We start from the raw sequence: 18378 nt of genomic DNA, 5'->3' as shown, positions 1-18378 counted from the left end.
GCTGGCCCAATGTCAAGTGTGATCAGTAGGGGCTGGGCTTTTCACCGACATCCTGACAATGTTAATTGACAAGGCAGCGACTCTCACTCTTATTTAAACAAACAACGTTTTCCCCCTTTCTCTCTCCTCTCTCTGGTTCTTTGAAGAATGACCAAATCTTTATTAATGATGCTGTGTAAGGATTGGGTCCCGAGGGTTACCTTGGTGGCTTGTCGTTATTGAGTGGCTGACAGGATAGAAAGGATTTGTAAGTCTCATAAAATTTCAAAGACAGCCTTGAGCGATGTATACAAGGATTCAATTGATGTGGTTGGATATACTTGCACACAAACATTTTGAGGCTTCATGACAAACAATAATATATAGCCAACTTTGTTAAATGAATATATTATGTCCTTGATTAAAAAAAGGGTTCATGGTATTTCTATACACTGGTATGACAAGATCATAGCATTTTGACCGTCAAGCAGCTGTAGATCATTGCAGAAACATGTAAACCCTAGATCAGTGTGATGTTTCAAAACTTGTAAGGGCTAGGGTCTAGTTTCCTGAATTTCAGCCTGACTGACGTGGCCAAAGTAAACTGCCTGTTACTCAGGCCCAGAAGCCAGGATATACATATAATTGGTAGCATTGGATAGAAAATCTCTGACGTTTCTGGAATTGTTAAAATAATGTCTAAGACTATAACAGAATTGATATTGCAGGTGAAAAACAAAATTCTGGTTGGATTTTCAGCTCCCAGGCTCTTATTATGGAAACCTATTGCTTCTTTTAATGTCCGTCACCCAAATTGCAATTCCTATGGCTTCCAATAGATGTCAACAGTCTTTATTCAAGGTTATATCAAGTTAACATACTGTGGCTCACGGTTGAGTGTGCATCTTACAGTATATATGAACTGTTTTCTTTTTAGTTTACTTCTACTTTTTATGGATAACTTACTCATTAGCAGAGTTTCAGTTATCTTGTAATGTATATTTTCTGATCAGGCAGATTTTTCTATTCCCAGGCAGATAAGGTAAACAAAAGTGAATTTCCTAATGTATTTTGTTGTCTATGAGTGTTGAATAGCACATGATTATATCCTCCTTTGACAAGTCCTCACCCAATTCTGAACCTTTAGTGCCTTTATCAAATGGCTTAGGTCCCCATTTTCTCTTATTTTGTTACATTTATTCAGCCCACCGTTCTGTCCCCAGTATATTACAGAGCTGCATTGTGCTAAATGTCAGGGGCACTTTTCAGGCAAGTAACAGATTAGGATACATTAGAACCACTCGGCGTGTGTCAGGAGTTTAGAACAGTCTAACCGTCGACACATCAGTAAATGGGTCTTGTTGACATGCCACTTGCCACATGCCACTCAATCAGTTTGAGGCTGAGGAACCAGACATCATTAGCACAGGTGGTTGGTGTCACCTTGATTGAGGAGGACGGGCTTGTGGTAATGGCTGGAGCGGAATAAGTGGAATGGTATCAAATACATGATGTTTGATTCCATTCCATTTGCTCCGTTCCAGCCAATATTATGATTCGTCCTCCCCTCAGCAGCCTCCACTGATCAGTAGCTGCAGTATGTCTGCTTAAACTCAGCCCCCATGATAATTCAGCTGCTGAAAATATTTCATATTTCTCATGTGGCTCAATTAGCAGCAGACGGGACAGTGTCAGAAATGTTGTTCTTCACAGCTGTTAAGTGGAGCTCTTGTTGACCTGGAGTAATGCTGGTATCTGGAGAAAATGTACTTTGCGAGGCACCAAGGGGAAGGCTCAGCTAATTTACAAAGCATCTGATTTAAATGGCCGCAGACTTCAACCTCTCAGATAGCGTCTTCTGGGGCGGGACTGTGCTGTTTGGTCTTGCTCGCTGTGCTGAAAGGAGGAATACTGAGGTTACAGGGGAGAAAGGATTCTGCTGTAATCTTCTCCGAAAGGATTCACTGAAACCATTAATCTCTTACCTAACTATGTCATCAAATGTGAAAGGTTTACACATATCTTTATGACGAACACTAGCTGTGGAGCATTTATAGTGTTGCTCTGCTCTACCCACATCCATCGCTCAGTAGGGTACCATTCAGCAATGTATTCGTTTTAGATGACATAAATGAGGTGAGCTGTTGTTGAAAAGGAATCTCTGTTCCATTGGATGCTTTGCCTCCATTTAAAGGGATATCAATCAGATTCCTTTTCCTATGGCTTCCTCAAGGTGTCAACAGTCTTTAGACATAGTTTCAGGCTTTTATTTTGAAAAATTAGCGCGAAAGATAACATCGCGTCAGCGGATAGCTGGGTGTTCGCAGAGTTTTGCTTGCGCGGCAGTCCCGGTTGATATATTATCGCTGATATATTTTAAAAACAACCTGAGGATTGATTATAAAAAACGTTTGACATGTTTCTGTGGACATTACGAATACTATTTGGAATTTTCGTCTGCGATGTCGTGACCGCTTGAGCCTGTGGATTTCTGAACATAAAGCGCCAAACAAATGGAGGTATTTTGGATATAAAAATAATCTTTATGGAACAAAAGGAACATTTATTGTGTAACTGGGATTCTCGTGAGTGCAAACATCCGAAGATCATCAAAGGTAAGCGATTTAATCTATTGCTTTTCTGACTTGCGTGACCAATCTACTTGGCTGCTAGTGTTTGTAATATTTTGTCTACTGAAAGAGATGTTCTTACATAAACGCTTCTTATGCTTTTGCCAAAAAGCTGTATTGAAATCTGACACGCCAGGTGGATTAACAACAAGCTAAGGTGTGTTTTGCTATATTGCACTTGTGATTTCATTAAAATTAAATATTTTTAGTAATTTGAATATGGCGCACTGCAATTCAGCTGGTGTTGATGAAAATGATCCCACTAAAGGGATGGGTGCGTCAAGAAGTTAAGGGAACCACAGCGAGACAATCCAATTCCTGTTTATTAAGTCTCCTCAGGTTCTCGTGGTATTGGGATTCTCTTGGCTCCAGTGACACAATCCCCTTATTGATTGGTCTGCTGGTGCCATCATGGTCTGGAGCCCGTTCTGCCATGCTCATTGCCTGAAGTCAGCTCAGCCTGCCCTGGAAAATCTTCCTGGGGGCTCGGAAGTTGCCCCTGACCTCTCCGCCATTCCTGCGGAGTACCAGGACCTCCGGCAGGTGTTCAGTAAGGCCCAGGCCACTTTGCTTTTGCCGCACCCTCCCTATGACTGCAGGATCGACCTTCTCCCAGGCACCACTCCGCTCAGGGGACGACTGTACTCTCTGTCGGGTCCGGAGACCAAGCCTATGGCGACCTACATTGAGGACTCCCTAGCTGCAGGGTTCATCCGTCCTACTGCCTCCCCCACCGGCACAGGGTTCTCCTTTGTGTAGAAGGACAAAACCCTGCACCCGTTCGTCGACTACTGGGGCCTCAAAAACATCACTGTGAAGAACCGCTACACGTTACCACTCATCTCCTCGACCTTCCAGCTGCTCCAGGGTGCCACGGAATGCCTACCACCTTGTGCTGATATGGGAGGGGACGAGTGGAAGACTGCCTTCAACATGGCCAGCGGTCACTACGAGTATCTGGTCATGCCATGTAGCCTTACTAACGCCCCTGCTGTGTTCCAGGCTCTGGTGAATGATTTTCTCCGCGACATGTTGAACATGTTTGCCTATGTCTACCTCGAAGACATCCTCGTTTTCTCCCGCTCCGCACAAAAACACGTGCTCCACATCTGACAGGTTCTCTGACTCTTCCTGGAGAACCAGATTTTGGTGAAAATAGAGAAGTGTGAATTCCATCGCTCAACCATCCCCTTCCTGGTATACATCATCGCCGCAGGGGGTTACAGATGGATCCAGCCTAAGTCCAGAGTGCAACTGCAACGTTTCCTGGGATTCACCAACTTTATCCAGGGTTACAGCACCCTGGCTTGCCCCCTGGCTGCTCTTCTAAGGTTCCGTTCACATGGTCCTCAGTTGCTTACCAGTCATTCTGGGATCTCAAAAACCGTTTCCCCACAGCTCCCATCAATCATTTGTTGAAGCAGCTTTGGCAGCGATTACAACCTCGAGTCTTCTTGGGTATGACGCTACAAGCTTGACACAGTTTCTCCCATTATTCTCTGCAGATCCTTAATCTTCAGGTCTCTCCAGAGATGTTCGATCGGATTCAAGAAGAGACTCTGGCTAGGCCACTCAAGGACATTCAGAGACGTGTCCCGAAGCCACTCTTGCGTTGTCTTGGCTGTGTGCTTAGGGTCGTTGTCCTGTTGGAAGATGAACCTTCGCCCCCAGTCTGAGGTCCTGAGCGCTCTGGAGCAAGTTATCAGGATCACTCTGTACTTTGCTCCATTCATCTTTCCCTCGATCCCGACTAGTCTCCAAGTCCTTGCAACTGGACAACATCCCCACAGCATGATTCTGCCAGCACCATGCCTCACCATAGGGATGGTGCCAGGTTTCCTCCAGACGTGACGCTTGGCATTCAGGCCAAAGAGTTCAATCTTGGTTTCATCAGACCAGAGAACCTTGTCACCTTCCTGACCAAGGCCCTTCTTGGTCAGTCTGGCCAGGCGGCCAGCTCTAGGAAGAGTCTTGGTGTTTGCAAACTTCTTTCATTAAATGATCATGGAGTCCACTGTGTTCTTGGGGACCTTCAATGCTGCAGACATTTTTTGGTACCCTTCTGTGCCTCAACACAATCCTGTCTCTGAGCTGTACGGACAGTTCCTTCGACCTCATGGCTTGGTTTTTGCTCTGACATTTACTGTCAACTGTGGGACCTCAAATAGACAGGTGTGTGCCTTTGCAAATCATGTCCAATCAATTGAAGTTACAACAGGTGGACTACAATCAAGTTCAAGAAACATCTCAAGGATGATCAATGGAAAAAGGATGCGCCTGAGCTTAATTTCGCATCTCAGAGGTAGCAAAGGATCTGAATAGTTATGTAAATAAGGAGTTTGTTTGTTGTGCTTTGTCATTATGGCGTATTGAGTGTAAATTGATGAACATTTTTATGTATTTAACAAATATTAGAATAAGGCTGTAACGTTACAAAATGTGGAAAAAGGGAAGGGGTCTGAATACTTCTCTAATGCACTGTATATATATCTAACTACACAGCACATGTAAACACTCCTAAACAGAAAATTCACACAATATGAACTGCACATGCAACGACTACTGTAAATTCACTGGAAGGGTGACTAAATAGTTTGTGAGCGGGAGTTGAGCCTTCGGAAATTCCACTCACCGCTCAAGAAAGCCCGCTCCCGTGCTCAACACCCTTTCCACCACTCCGCTTGAAAATTGCTCACAATATATTTTGACCAGAACCGACCGCTCCGCTTGACATTGCTTAGGTCCAAAGGATTGTCCGTTTTGTGGGCGTGGGCATAAAACTATTCAAGTAAGTAAATACTTTTTGAAAATATAAAAAAACGGAGTATTATTAGCTAGCTAGCTAGCTATAGCAGGCCACTGTGTGTAGGCTAATAAACTGCTAGCTAGCTAAAGTTACATACTATGGCGAAGTGAAATATCATCAGCTTCATATTTGCGTGTTATTTTGATGTACACTGGTTCTTCATTTAAAACTTGCGTCGTACTGCAGCACAGCTTGCCTTATTCTATGGCACGTTATTTAAGTGTCAGCCATTGTTGCCATTAGTGCTAGTTAGTGCTAGTTTGACAACCATAGGGCACCTTTCAGAAGCATTTGACGGTTTTTAATATCGGCTTTCACTCAGGAGACTCCCAGTTAGATTATTTTTGTAGGCGAAATAGCTCCCGTTTGTTCATCAAGCTTGGCTGAGAAATCGACCGGAAAATGCAACCACTACAACGCCAAATTTTTTTCATAATGAACTCCATAATATCGACAGAAACACGGCAAACGTTGTTTAGGATCCATCCTCAAGGTGTTTTTAACATATCTATTCGATAATATATCCGTTGAGGCAATTGGTTTCTCATAAAAAGCGATTGGAAAAATGGCTAGATTTTCTGTGGGAGACACCATGTGACCACTTGCTATATATGGTCCCTTACGGCTATTCTTCAAAAAAAAAAACGTAAAAAGACGTCACAATGCTGTAGACACCTTGGGGAATACGTGGAAAACGTAAGCTCATTCGTAGCTCATTCTCAGCCATATAAGGAGTCATTGGCATGAAGTGGTTTAAAAAAATGTGTCTCTTCCTGGTTGGATTTTTATGTGGGTTTCGCCTGTAACATCAGTTCTGTGGCACTCACAGACAATATCTTTGCAGTTTTGGAAACGTCAGAGTGTTTTCTTTCCAACGCTGTCAATTATATGCATAGTCGAGCATCTTTTCGTGACAAAATATCTTGTTTAAAACGGGAACGTTTTTCATCCAAAAATGTTAATAAGCACCCCCTAATGTATAACTGGGCCAAATTCTGACTGATGGCAGCCCATTACTGCATAATCAATGCTTGGAGTTTGTTAGAATTTGTGGGATTTTGTTTGTCCACCCACCTCTTGAAGATTGACAACAAGTTCTCAACGGGATTAAGGTCTGGGGAGTTTCCTGGCCATGGACCCAAAATATTCATGTTTTGTTCCCTTAGTTATCACATTTTCCTTATGGCAAGGTGCTCCATCATGCTGGAAAAGGCATTGTTCATCACCAAACTGTTCCTGGATGGTTGGGAGAAGTTGCTCTCGGAGGATGTGTTGGTAACATTCTTTATTCATGGCTGTGTTCTTAGGCAAAATTGTGAGTGAGCCTACTCCCTTGGCTAAGAAGCAACACTATACTTGAATGGTCTCAAGATTACTGTTGGCATGACACAGGATTGATGGTAGCGCTCACCTTGTCTTCTCCGGACAAGCTTTTTTCCGGATGCCCCAAACAATCAGAAAGGGGAATCATCAGAGAAACTGACTCTTTACACCAGCCCTCAGCAGTCCAATTCCTGTACCTTTAACAGAATATCAGTCTCTCCTTGCTGTTTTTCCTGGAGAGAAGTGGCTTCTTTGCTGCCCTTCTTGACATCAGTCTATCCTCAAAGTCTTCGCCTCACTGTGCGTGCAGAGGCACTCACATCTGCCTGCTGCCATTCCTGAGCAAGCTCTATACTGGTTGTGCCCCGATCCCGCAGCTGAATCAACTTTAGGAGACGGTCCAGGCGCTTGCTGGACTTTCGTGGGCACCCTGAAGCCTTCTTCTCAACAATTGAACTGCTCTCCTTGAAGTTCTTGATGAGCCGATAAATAGTTGATTTAGATGCAATCTTACTGTTAGCAATATCCTTTTGTGTGAAGCCCTTTTTGTGCAAAGCAATAATGACGGAATGTGTAACCTTTGTTGACAGAGGAAGAACAATGATTCCAAGCACCACCCTCCTTTTGAAGCTTCTAGTCTGTTATTCGAACTCAATCAGCATGCCAGAGTGATCTCCAGCCTTGTCTTCGTCAACACTCACACCTGTGTTAACGAGAGAATCACTGACATGTCAGCTGGTCCTTTTGTGGCAGGGCTGAAATGCAGTGGAAATGTTTTTGGGGGATTCAGTTCATTTGCATGGCAGAGAGGGACTTTGCAATAAATTGCAATTAATTTGATCACTCTTCATAACATTCTGGAGTATTTGCAAATTGCCATCATACAAACTGAGGCAGCAAACTTTGTGAAAATTAATATTTGTGTCATTCTCAACTTTTGGCCACGACTGTACATGTATATTCCTAGTTTTTGTCAAAACTGCTCAAGCTATTTACATTTGTTTGGGAATCATTGATGGACACCAAAACATAATCCTAACATTTCCACACCCTAATTGTAGGTTAACCATTACCCAATCTGAAAATAACAATTCATTGATTTATCAAGACCATTCCCCATGCTTGGAAATGCTCTGTAAGACATTTTAAATAGATATATATAAATATATATATTTAAATTCCAGAACATTAACCATGTGTTCTCTTGTTTTGTACTGTTCTGTGGTTTCGACCCAATGATTGGTCTGACAAACAAAGCACTGTGCGTTCTGAAAAACAAGTTTGGATTTAAGTATAACTTTTGTGAGAGGTCTAATGCTAAGAAATTTTATCATTTCTGCCCTATGAATTTTTTCATTATATAAATAGGCCCATGATTGATTTATCAAGACCGGTCTCCATGCTGTCATTCAGTGATATTTATTCCCATTTGTTAGTAATTTGTTAGTCCCTAATCTCGGCAAGAGTCTATTGTCCTTCTGATAGTTGAAATAAACATCTGCATTTTGAAAGAGTATTTATATTATTATTTTATTAACGAAAGCATAAAGATGTTGATGAAGAAATAGTCAGTATATGCTTTACCCAACATGATGTTTGTCGTTAGAAATGTAAAACAGAGTACTTAATACATTGCAAGGATATTTTTTCCCAGCTAGCCCCATCTATCCTTTTGAAAAGGCGAAAGTCTATTGTCCTGCTAATAGCCCATCATGGAAACATTGTTAGCACCCACAGGTTTTAGGCCTGAAGTAGGTCATAATAATCCATGCGTTCTGTGAATGTTTAAAAGTTATGGGTGGAGTTCGAATTTTGGCTGTCAGAAGTATTAAAATCAACCAAAGTCAAACTTTAAACATTATTATCCAAATGTTTAAAGTGTGTGTGAGCAACGGAGATAATGCATTTGACTGTTTTTAGTATTAGGGCTTTCAGGAGGAATGGAAAATTGCGTGTCAATTCATAAACCATGTGCCATGGAGTCGGTACATCGTAAATCTCTTCCCAACTGTTTTGCAATCTACATGGCACAGCTGTACATTTTTTTTATCCTTAAATGAAATTGGTATATATTTTTATTTATCACAATTTTCTTTAACCAATTTTGGTCTTTATTGCTGGGCCGACAGACAAGTTCCTTACTTCCACTTGGTAAAGTCATTTCTAATTTCTGCCCTCCGAATTCAATTCATTATAATTTATAAATAGGCCCTTTTTAATTTTGTCTGGCTTGCTCTTCCAAATAAAGTTAAACATTTGTTGCTCATATAATTTAAAACAGGCAAGGAGCTCACAGGTGTGCCTGGCATGGAATGTGACTCCATCTCGTTCCTCGCCCTCTTCAATACGTCATTCTCCGCCTGACTCTCCTCCAATGACGTGACTCTCTGCCAATACCACCTGGCTCTACAATGCATCAGCTGATTCATTTTAACATCATGGCTAAAGCTATTTAATTAAGGTTTTCGGTTGGGGAAATATGGCGCTGTACAATGGGACTGGTTGAGAGTACTGTAGGCCTAAACTACGACATGAAGAGCAAAACATTTCCAAATAAAAATCTAATTGATTTATCAAGACCAGTTCCCATGTTCTGTCATTCAGTAATAATAATAGTTGGATAACAGATTGGCTCTTGGAACTCATTAAGAAGCGGCTTCTATCTTCAATATAATCATTAATTTAGAAAGTTAAACCCATAGGTTTTAGGCCTGCAGTAGGTTATAATAAACGGGAAATTGTGTGTGAATTCATAAACCACGTGCCATGGAATCAGTACATCGAAAATCTCTTCCCAACTACATATTTTGCAATCTACATGGCACAGCTGTCACATCTTTGGTCCTTAAATGAAACTGGTATATATTTTTATTTATCCCTATTTTCTTTATTAAAGATACAAAAATAAAAATAAATAATGTATGTTTTTTTTCATTGTTTTATCTAAACCAGATCTATTGTGTTATATTCTCCTACATTCAATTCACATTTACACAAACTTCAGCCTGTTTTCTTTCAAATGGTACCAAGAATATGCATATCCTTGGTTCTGTGCCTGAGCTACAGGCTGTTAGATTTGGGTATGTCTTCAGGCGGAAATTGCACAAAGTAGGGGGGGAGCTGTAAGAGGTTAAAATGAACAAGATAAAACAAACATTCAGATAGGATGATGGGGACAATTTCAATGAAAAATATAAGAGGGCAACAGTACTTGTGCAAAGTTTCAGAATCATAACTTCCAAAATGAGTGTGGTACATGACATTTATCATGAAGTCACCCAGGTGTCCCACACATGTACCCAAGTGGCCAAATTGGTGAAGGTATACATTTTGAAACAAAAAACTATATACAAAATGCCAAAATGGTATTAATGGTAACTTAAGGGGGCTGAATAATTTTTCACGCCCAATCTTTCAGTTTTTGATTTGTTAAAAAAGTTTGAAATATCCAATAAATGTCGTTCCACTTCATGATTGTGTCCCACTTGTTGTTGATTCTTCACAAACAAATACAGTTTTATATCTTTATGTTTGAAGCCTGAAATGTGGCAAAAGGTCACAAAGTTCAAGGGGGCCGAATACTTTCGCAAGGCACTGTATACACATTTACAAAATAACATGGGTAACTATTTACCAACTTTCAATATTTGGAAGACTTTGAGTCCTCTATCAAATCAAATATACTTATATAGCCCCAGCCTAAAACCCCAAACAGCAAGCAATGCAGGTGTAGAAGCACGGTGGCTAGGGAAAAGTCCCTAGAAAGGCAAAAACCTAGGAAGAAACCTAGAGAGGAACCAGGCTATGAGGGGTGGCCAGTCCTCTTCTGGCTGTGCCGGGTGGAGATCACAGTGGTTGTAGAGGGTGCAACAGGACAGCAACTCTAGAGTAAAAATGAAAAGTTTAGTGTTCCATAGCCGCAGGCAGAACAGTTGAAATTGGAACAGCAGCAAGGCCAGGTGGACTGGAGACAGCAAGGAGTCATCATGCCAGGTAGTCCTGACGCATGGTCCTAGGGCTCAGGTCCTCCGAGAGAGAGAAAGAGAGAATTAGAGAGAGCATACTTAAATTCACACAGGACACCGGATAAGACAGAAGAAGTACTCCAGATATAACAAACTGACCCTAGCCCCCCGACACAAACTACTGCAGCATAAATACTGGAGGATGAGACAGGAGGGGTCAGGAGACACTGTGGCCCCATCCGATGAGACCCCCGGACAGGGCCAAACAGAAAGGATATAACCCCACCCACTTTGCCAAAGCTCTGCTCAATATTGTGCTACTGATGCCAGGTGCCACAGTAGTCTCTTTCTGTTGTAAAGCAGAGGGTCACCAAGCATGTGGCGCAGGTGATGGGTGACTTAATTTAGCAAAGAACACAGCGACGCCTCCATGCTGTGCCCTTTTGGCCCTGAGGCACATCCATGCCTGCAGAAATACATTTGGCAGATGAACACCACTTGTGGCAGGAGCTGGATGAACCAGCTTCAGTGGGGGATGGAAACATTGGCCCTGGGGGCTGCCATTCGGAGTCAAGTGTCACTGTGAAAGAAAATGTTCAGTTAGAATAGTTTCACATATGAGCCTTGTATCAACAGGTATAATAAACAGATATATATATATATATATATATATATATATATATATATATATATATATATATATATATATATATATATATATAGTGTACAGGGAACATAAGGTTAAATATATTATTATGACCTGCTAGATCTACTGTCCCTTTTATAATTTGACAGACCAGCTAGATCTACTGGCTTTATTATATTACAACAGACCCGCTGTATCTACTGTCTCTATTTCACTTTGACCATTGTTGTGGGCCTGCCCTCCCCTCAACAGCCTCAAATAGGCTATTTCATGTGGGTTGGGGTGGGGCGGCAGACACACGCATCTCACATTTCATGACATTACATGTTTATATATTGCTTCTACCAAATAATATTTTATATTATTAATTTCAAACAAGGGCATTAGCATGAAAAGAACTTACCAGTCCAAAACTATGTCCTCTCCCGTTCAAAAAATATTCCTCCACAATCGCTAAATGAATCGTCCTACAACAATCTCTGTCTCACTTTCCCAATCAATTTATTCTACATTTTTCTGTACATCTGTATATCTAGACTTTGATTTAGCTTTCCCTGACTTAGTATCCATACTGATTGATATATAAACAGCTGAATCTGCGCGTTTACCAAACAATGCAGTGCGTAATATGTGTTTCTCCTTCCGGTATGAAACTTCAATAGCGAATGACTCTCTTTACGCTGGAGCTTACTACATGGGTTGGTCTTGCAACACATAAACATGACCTATTGCCATTTACCTCAGCTCATTGGCTATCTACCCAGCTAGATTGCAAGACGATCAGTGGTCATTGGGTTAAAAGACAGTCAATCAACGAAACAGCGGGAAAATCATTGGTGAACAATGATGTCATGAATTGTTGTCTTCAAATCGGTTTCTTTCAGTCAATACGTCCCGCGAAATGGCCCATCAGGTTTGATTGTGTTACAAACAAACCATTTGATTGCAGTGAAAACAAACATGACTGGAAAAGTCATGTTCTGTGTGGGTTATTTACTTGGAATGCGTCGTCGAAAATGGAATGAGACGGAATTCACGACACAAGCAGTTCACAAAATGTTTCGTGTTAGGCTATAAAAACGGATTTTATCAAACAAAAGATCATTCATTGTGTAACAATGAGCATTGGAATTGCAAACAGACAAAGATTGTCAAAGGTAAACAATTTATTTTAATGCAGTTTGTTACGCCTGTGCTGGTTGAGATAGTTGTTTTTTATGGGGATCTATGCTCAGATAATCGCATTGTATTATTTCACAGTAAATCCTTTTCTAAATCTGACAACGCAGTTGGATTAGCAAGATTCTAGGCTTTCGATACATGTGAGACACTTGTATTTTCATGAATGTTTAATATGACTATTTATGTAGCGATCACCGTATGTTGTGGAATTTCGTGCACAGAGATGGTTAACAAGGTTAACAAATGTTGGTCTTTAATGTAGGGCCATTTTTCTATGTCTTGTTTAAAAAATAATTATATAATGGAGATGATTTTGTTTCTAATAACCAAAAGTGTGCGATTGTAATCTGAATAAAGGGAAAAAGGACATTCTTGAACATGGGGTGAGACATTCTTACTAATTTGTAAATAAAGCCAGTTTGTTATTTAGAATGATTTATTTATGTTTTTAGAGGAAGAGAAACCAAAAGCCCACCATGTTGATTTTTTTGAAAATCGTACACGTGAAGTGAAATTCCCCTGTTGTATTTACACAAGTTCTCTCTTAACTCCAGGACCACCTACAGTTTTTTTGTTATTGCCTGATGCAGGACTCTAGTGCCAGAGGAGAGACTCAGACTGAAAACACTTCCATTAATTGCCACAGTTTATACTATCGATAGATCAGTATTCTAACTCACCCTTGTGATAGTGTGGTGCAATGACAGAGTGCCACCATCTACCACTAAAGGTCACAGCATAAGCTCATAACTTTTACATGAAAAACCACTGTGCACAAACAATCAATGTTTCCTATATGTGTATTATCTCTCACACACTTACTCACACACAGCTAGCATGACTCAATGTTGACATGACAATGTTTTCTAAAGTTGTGATCATCTCTCTCTCACACACACAGACAGAACATACACACTTTAGAAAACCTTATCATACACATTTACTGTCATTAACTAAGCAGAAATCAACATGTTCAAACATTAGCTACAACCAACGGCTACAACAGGTAAAAATTTAAACTTACCATGTCGATGGAGGAGTAACCAAAGAGCTAACGTGTTAGCTAACATTTGCAAGCTAGTAAATATTTCCTTGATATTCTTCTCAACAAACCCACAACTGTACTTACAAAAGTAAAACAAGAATGCAGTAGAACAGGGACTACCACTTAGCAGTCAAATCCTTAAAAAAAATTGAGAAACTGTCATGTGGCCTAGATAACGACAATGGAAGAGGGTGAAAGGATTTGCTGCTCCAACAGTCAGAAAAGGGAGTAGGTGTACTAGTTAGTAAGGGCAGGTTTTAGGAGAACATTATGAATAGATTCTCCAGTTCTAGTCCCTAGAGGAAAACTATGACGACAGACAAAGAAACGGTTTAATTGTAATATAATGAAGGCTGTTTCATTGTGATGTTGTCTGTCCTCAGATATGGAGGTTTGTGAAAGCCCGTCTGCAGATGAAGAGGTCCCCGTGAATTTCCCAAGAGACTGCTGGCACATCCTTCTATGCCATGGGTTGAATGTGTACTTAAGTTAGCAAATGTTGTGTATAACAATACAGTTAAAAGTCACACAAAATGTAAGCTATAACTTATTACACATTTTTCTATAATCTATTGATGGTCAAATACTTCAGTTGTAACTGTGCAACTCACTTTTTACAGTTGAAGACAACTTAAGCACACTTAAAAACTAATTTGTATGAGTTTGTTTATTTCTTACAATAGCCTATAAATCTAAACATCTACGGAGGTGCTGCATGGGCTCATTTGTTATCTCACTATTAATTACGCAGGCTGTATGACCTATTTATTGGTCGACTCATATCAACATCAGCTCATTAGTGTTGGGGTAGGCTAAATAAAGACAACAGAATATGTCTAATTAAAAGAACAGTAATGAAGGAAATTAAAAATGCTGGGCAAAGCATGACAAGAGCTCATGTCTGAGCGGTACCGGAGCAAAATTGGAGCTAGAGAGAAGGCCAACTCTCCAACATATTTGCAATTGACACGTTATAATTATGTGTTGCTTTATAAAAGAGATCAGGACGGAATCTATAAGCTTTGACTTTCTTGAACATAAAACCTTTCCTACAAAATGTGACTGCTTCCATACCATGTCTGTTTCATCTTCATCTGTCACAAAATGAGCCCAGACCATGAGTGAGGGGAGGGTGGAATCCATGAATTGATAGGCTGTACTATTTTCTCCTTGGAAGTACCCATTTCAAAGTGGCAGAGGCTTTCCCCACTAACGTACAGTCCCTGTTTGTGGGCTAAATGAGTGCTGGTCCACGCCAGCTTTTAAAGCCCATTATCCAAAGGGAGAGAAGAGTGAATACTGCTTCCGACTGCTGTCTCCCAGCCCAGGCTTCTCTCCTGCAAAGCACGACGAATACCTTCCCTGTGGCAAAAAAACCCTTCCCTTCTTTATGAGTCATTGACATGCAGAGTTACATCCACTATAGAAACCCTTATTCCCTGCAACATTATTAATTCAGAAAGTCAGTTCCCAACTTTATTATTCCGCCATAAATCAGGATTCCAAAACAATATGCCAACTATCGGAGGGGAAATATGATTGAGATGTAGCGCTGACAGGGTCATAAGAGTTATCCAAATTTGCATTTAATGAGCACGCTCTGAGTCCACCAAATACTGTGATTTACTCAAATGATTGAGTCCACATGTCTATCTCTGTACCAAATCCTCCATTTAGAGCTATCAGTGCCCACCTAAGAGATGTCATGGCTGCCTGGTTGGAACTCCGGGTAAAATGAGGCAGGGGTCAATAGAGTTCACAGCATCATGACACAGTTAAGTGTCAGGACCCGGTTACGAACTCGGGTCTCCGGTGTGAGAAACAGTCACTTAGCAAACTGAGCCACTAAAAGTTGTCAGAACTCAGAAGATGAGGCAGACACAGCAGTTCTTGAGACGGTGTTTTAATAAAGTAAAAAGGAAGGTTCTTCAGGCAAAAATATAAATCCACAACGTCAAAAGTAATACCAAGAGAAAAAGGTAATCCTCTAAGTCAAAAGGTAAATCCACAAGGTGGTAGGTACAGCAGGGAAAAAGCCTCAAAAGATAATCAAAAATAAATAAACGAGAACAAAAACAGAGTACCACAAGAGAGTCCAACTGGAGTAACAAATGTTCACAGCATCGCTGGGGCTGAGTGCTAACATTCAAACACAGAGCAAAGAACTGAGGAAAACTAAGGGTTTAAATGCATTCAAGGGAAACGAGGCACAGGTGCAAATAATAACTGGAAACAAGGGAAAACAAAAGGGTCAAAAATGCACAATGGGGTCATCTAGTGGCCAAAACCGGAACAATCCTGGCCAAATCCTGACAGTTAAGTCCCAGATCAGAACAGATCCATTCCTCTAGACAACAGAAAAAAGAGAATGTACAGAATATTCCAACCCAACTAAGCAAATTATCAGAAGAAGGTACTCTGGCAATGTACGAGTGAATATAATATGAACATGACAACATTAGCTAACTAACTATATCTGCCAGGCTGATGCAAGAGTCCAGAGGGGTATAATACAAAGCTGAATCAATTAATTAGCCATCTATCTTTGATAAACAACCCTTAAATTACTATTGGTTTTGTTGTTCATTAGGGACTGATCGAAATTTACTGGGAGGGTGCAAAATAGGTGAGGTTTGTGTGTTTTTTATTGGGCACAGGAGAGGGTAGTGAGGATTTCCCTAGTTTACATTTGGTCTTTTGCAGGTTTTACTGTATAATTTCTTACATCCTAGCCAAATTTCCTCATATGCTTGCATGCGCCTCCCCTATATCAAGGAGTTTTGGTACTTCCCTTATGCACTACAGTTTTCTGCTCGCTGACTTTACCACAGGTCAAAATAGTTTACTAGTCTAACTAACTGTCTATCCTGCTCTCTCTGTCAATCAGTGGTGGTCAGTGCCGTTTAAGATGAGGACAATATATATTTTTTTATTTCTATTACATCATATTAGATGACTGTGATTCATTTTCCATTCACACAGCTCAATGTAACATTGATAGAGTTAGGCTACTACTAAATACTCAAATGTTCCCTATAAACACTGAGGTTGCTACAACCCAGCATATGAATGAAAGTTTACAATGTAGGTGCACATGTCAGAAGAAATTTGAGTAATCAAAGTGACAAACAGCGACACATTCAATACCGCCTTGCACACTCTTGCCTGCATCTGGCTGATCTAGGGTGCAATCACTGGTCCAACAGTTGCAAACAAGAGTTTCTGTTGTACAAATGCAGGTATGTTTATCCACGTTTTGTTCCATTTGCTTCAGTTTAAAACCTCTTGGTACTAACCATCCCGGATCCGGGAGCGTTGTCATCAACTGACACTAATTAGCATAACGCAACAGACATAAATATTACTAGAAAATATTCCTATTCATGAAATCACAAGTTAAATATATTGAAACACAGCTTAGCCTTTTGTTAATCACCCTGTCATCTCAGATTTTGAAAATATGCTTTACAGCCAAAGCAAGACAAGCATTTGTGTAAGTTTATCGATAGCCTAGCATAGCATTATGCCTAGCTAGCAGCAGACAACCTGGTCACAAAAATCAGAAAAGCAATCAAATTAAATAATTTACCTTTGATGAGCTTCGGATGTTTTCACTCACGAGACTCCCAGTTAGATAGCAAATGTTCCCTTTTTCCAAAAATATTATTTTTGTAGCCGAAATAGCTCCGTTTGTTCTTCACGTTTGTGGCTGAGAAATCGACCGGAAATTGCGGTCACAACATATTTCCAAATTAGCTCAATAATATCGACATATTCCAAATGAGCTCCATAATATCGACAGAAACATGGCAAACATTGTTTATAATCAATCCTCAAGGTGTTTTTCAAATATCTATTCGATAATATATCAACCGGGACAGATGGCTTCTTAGTAGGAAAGAGACAAACAATGGCCGCATTTGTTCTTTACGCACAAAACACTCTGAGAGACTTCAGCTGACTACTGACGCAATATTGACGTTCAGGCTCATTTTTCAAAGTGAAAGCCTGTAACTATGTATTGTGACACTAGAGACATTAGGGAAGCCATAGAAAAAATAATCTGATTGATATCTCATTCACTGCTCAACAGGGACGCATAGGAACGCAGAGGTTTCTAAATAAGAGTCACTTCCTGATTGGATTTTTCTCAGGCTTTCGCCTGCAATATCAGTTCTGTTATACTCACAGACAATATTTTTACAGTTTTGGAAACTTTAGAGTGTTTTCTATCCTAAGCTGTCAATTATATGCATATTCTACTATCTTGTCCTGTCAAAATAGCCCGTTTACTTTGGGAACGTTATTTTTCCAAAAATGAAAATAGTGCCCCCTAGATTCAAGAGGATTATGAAAGGTTTTTCAACAGAATTGGCAGAATGAATAAACCCATTATCACACGCAAACACAGTTCACTTTCATAGCAGCCACATACAAACAGCATGATCACTTTGAATGCTGTATAATTCCTTCTCACATCTACACGCGCTCCTCTTCTCACCTTTTCTCTTCGCTTGTGGTCTTCTGTCTGCAACACATCAGCTGTCTGTGACCAGGCGTAAAAAAACTTTCCAAGCCAAATCTTCATATCATGACCACGCTTATTTATTTTTATTTAACCCTTATTTTAGCAGGTAGGTTGACTGAGAACACATTCTCATTTACAGTAACAATGTGGCCAATTTGAAGCTGGGGATGATTAGGTGGCCATGATGATATGAGGGCCAGATATGTAATTTAGCCAGGACACCGGGGTTAACACCCCTACTCTTACGATTAGTGCCATGGGATCTTTAGTGACC

Source organism: Oncorhynchus mykiss, chromosome 14 (assembly GCF_013265735.2).
Source record: "Oncorhynchus mykiss isolate Arlee chromosome 14, USDA_OmykA_1.1, whole genome shotgun sequence".
NCBI lineage: Eukaryota > Metazoa > Chordata > Actinopteri > Salmoniformes > Salmonidae > Oncorhynchus > Oncorhynchus mykiss.
This window is presented reverse-complemented; position numbering follows the sequence as displayed.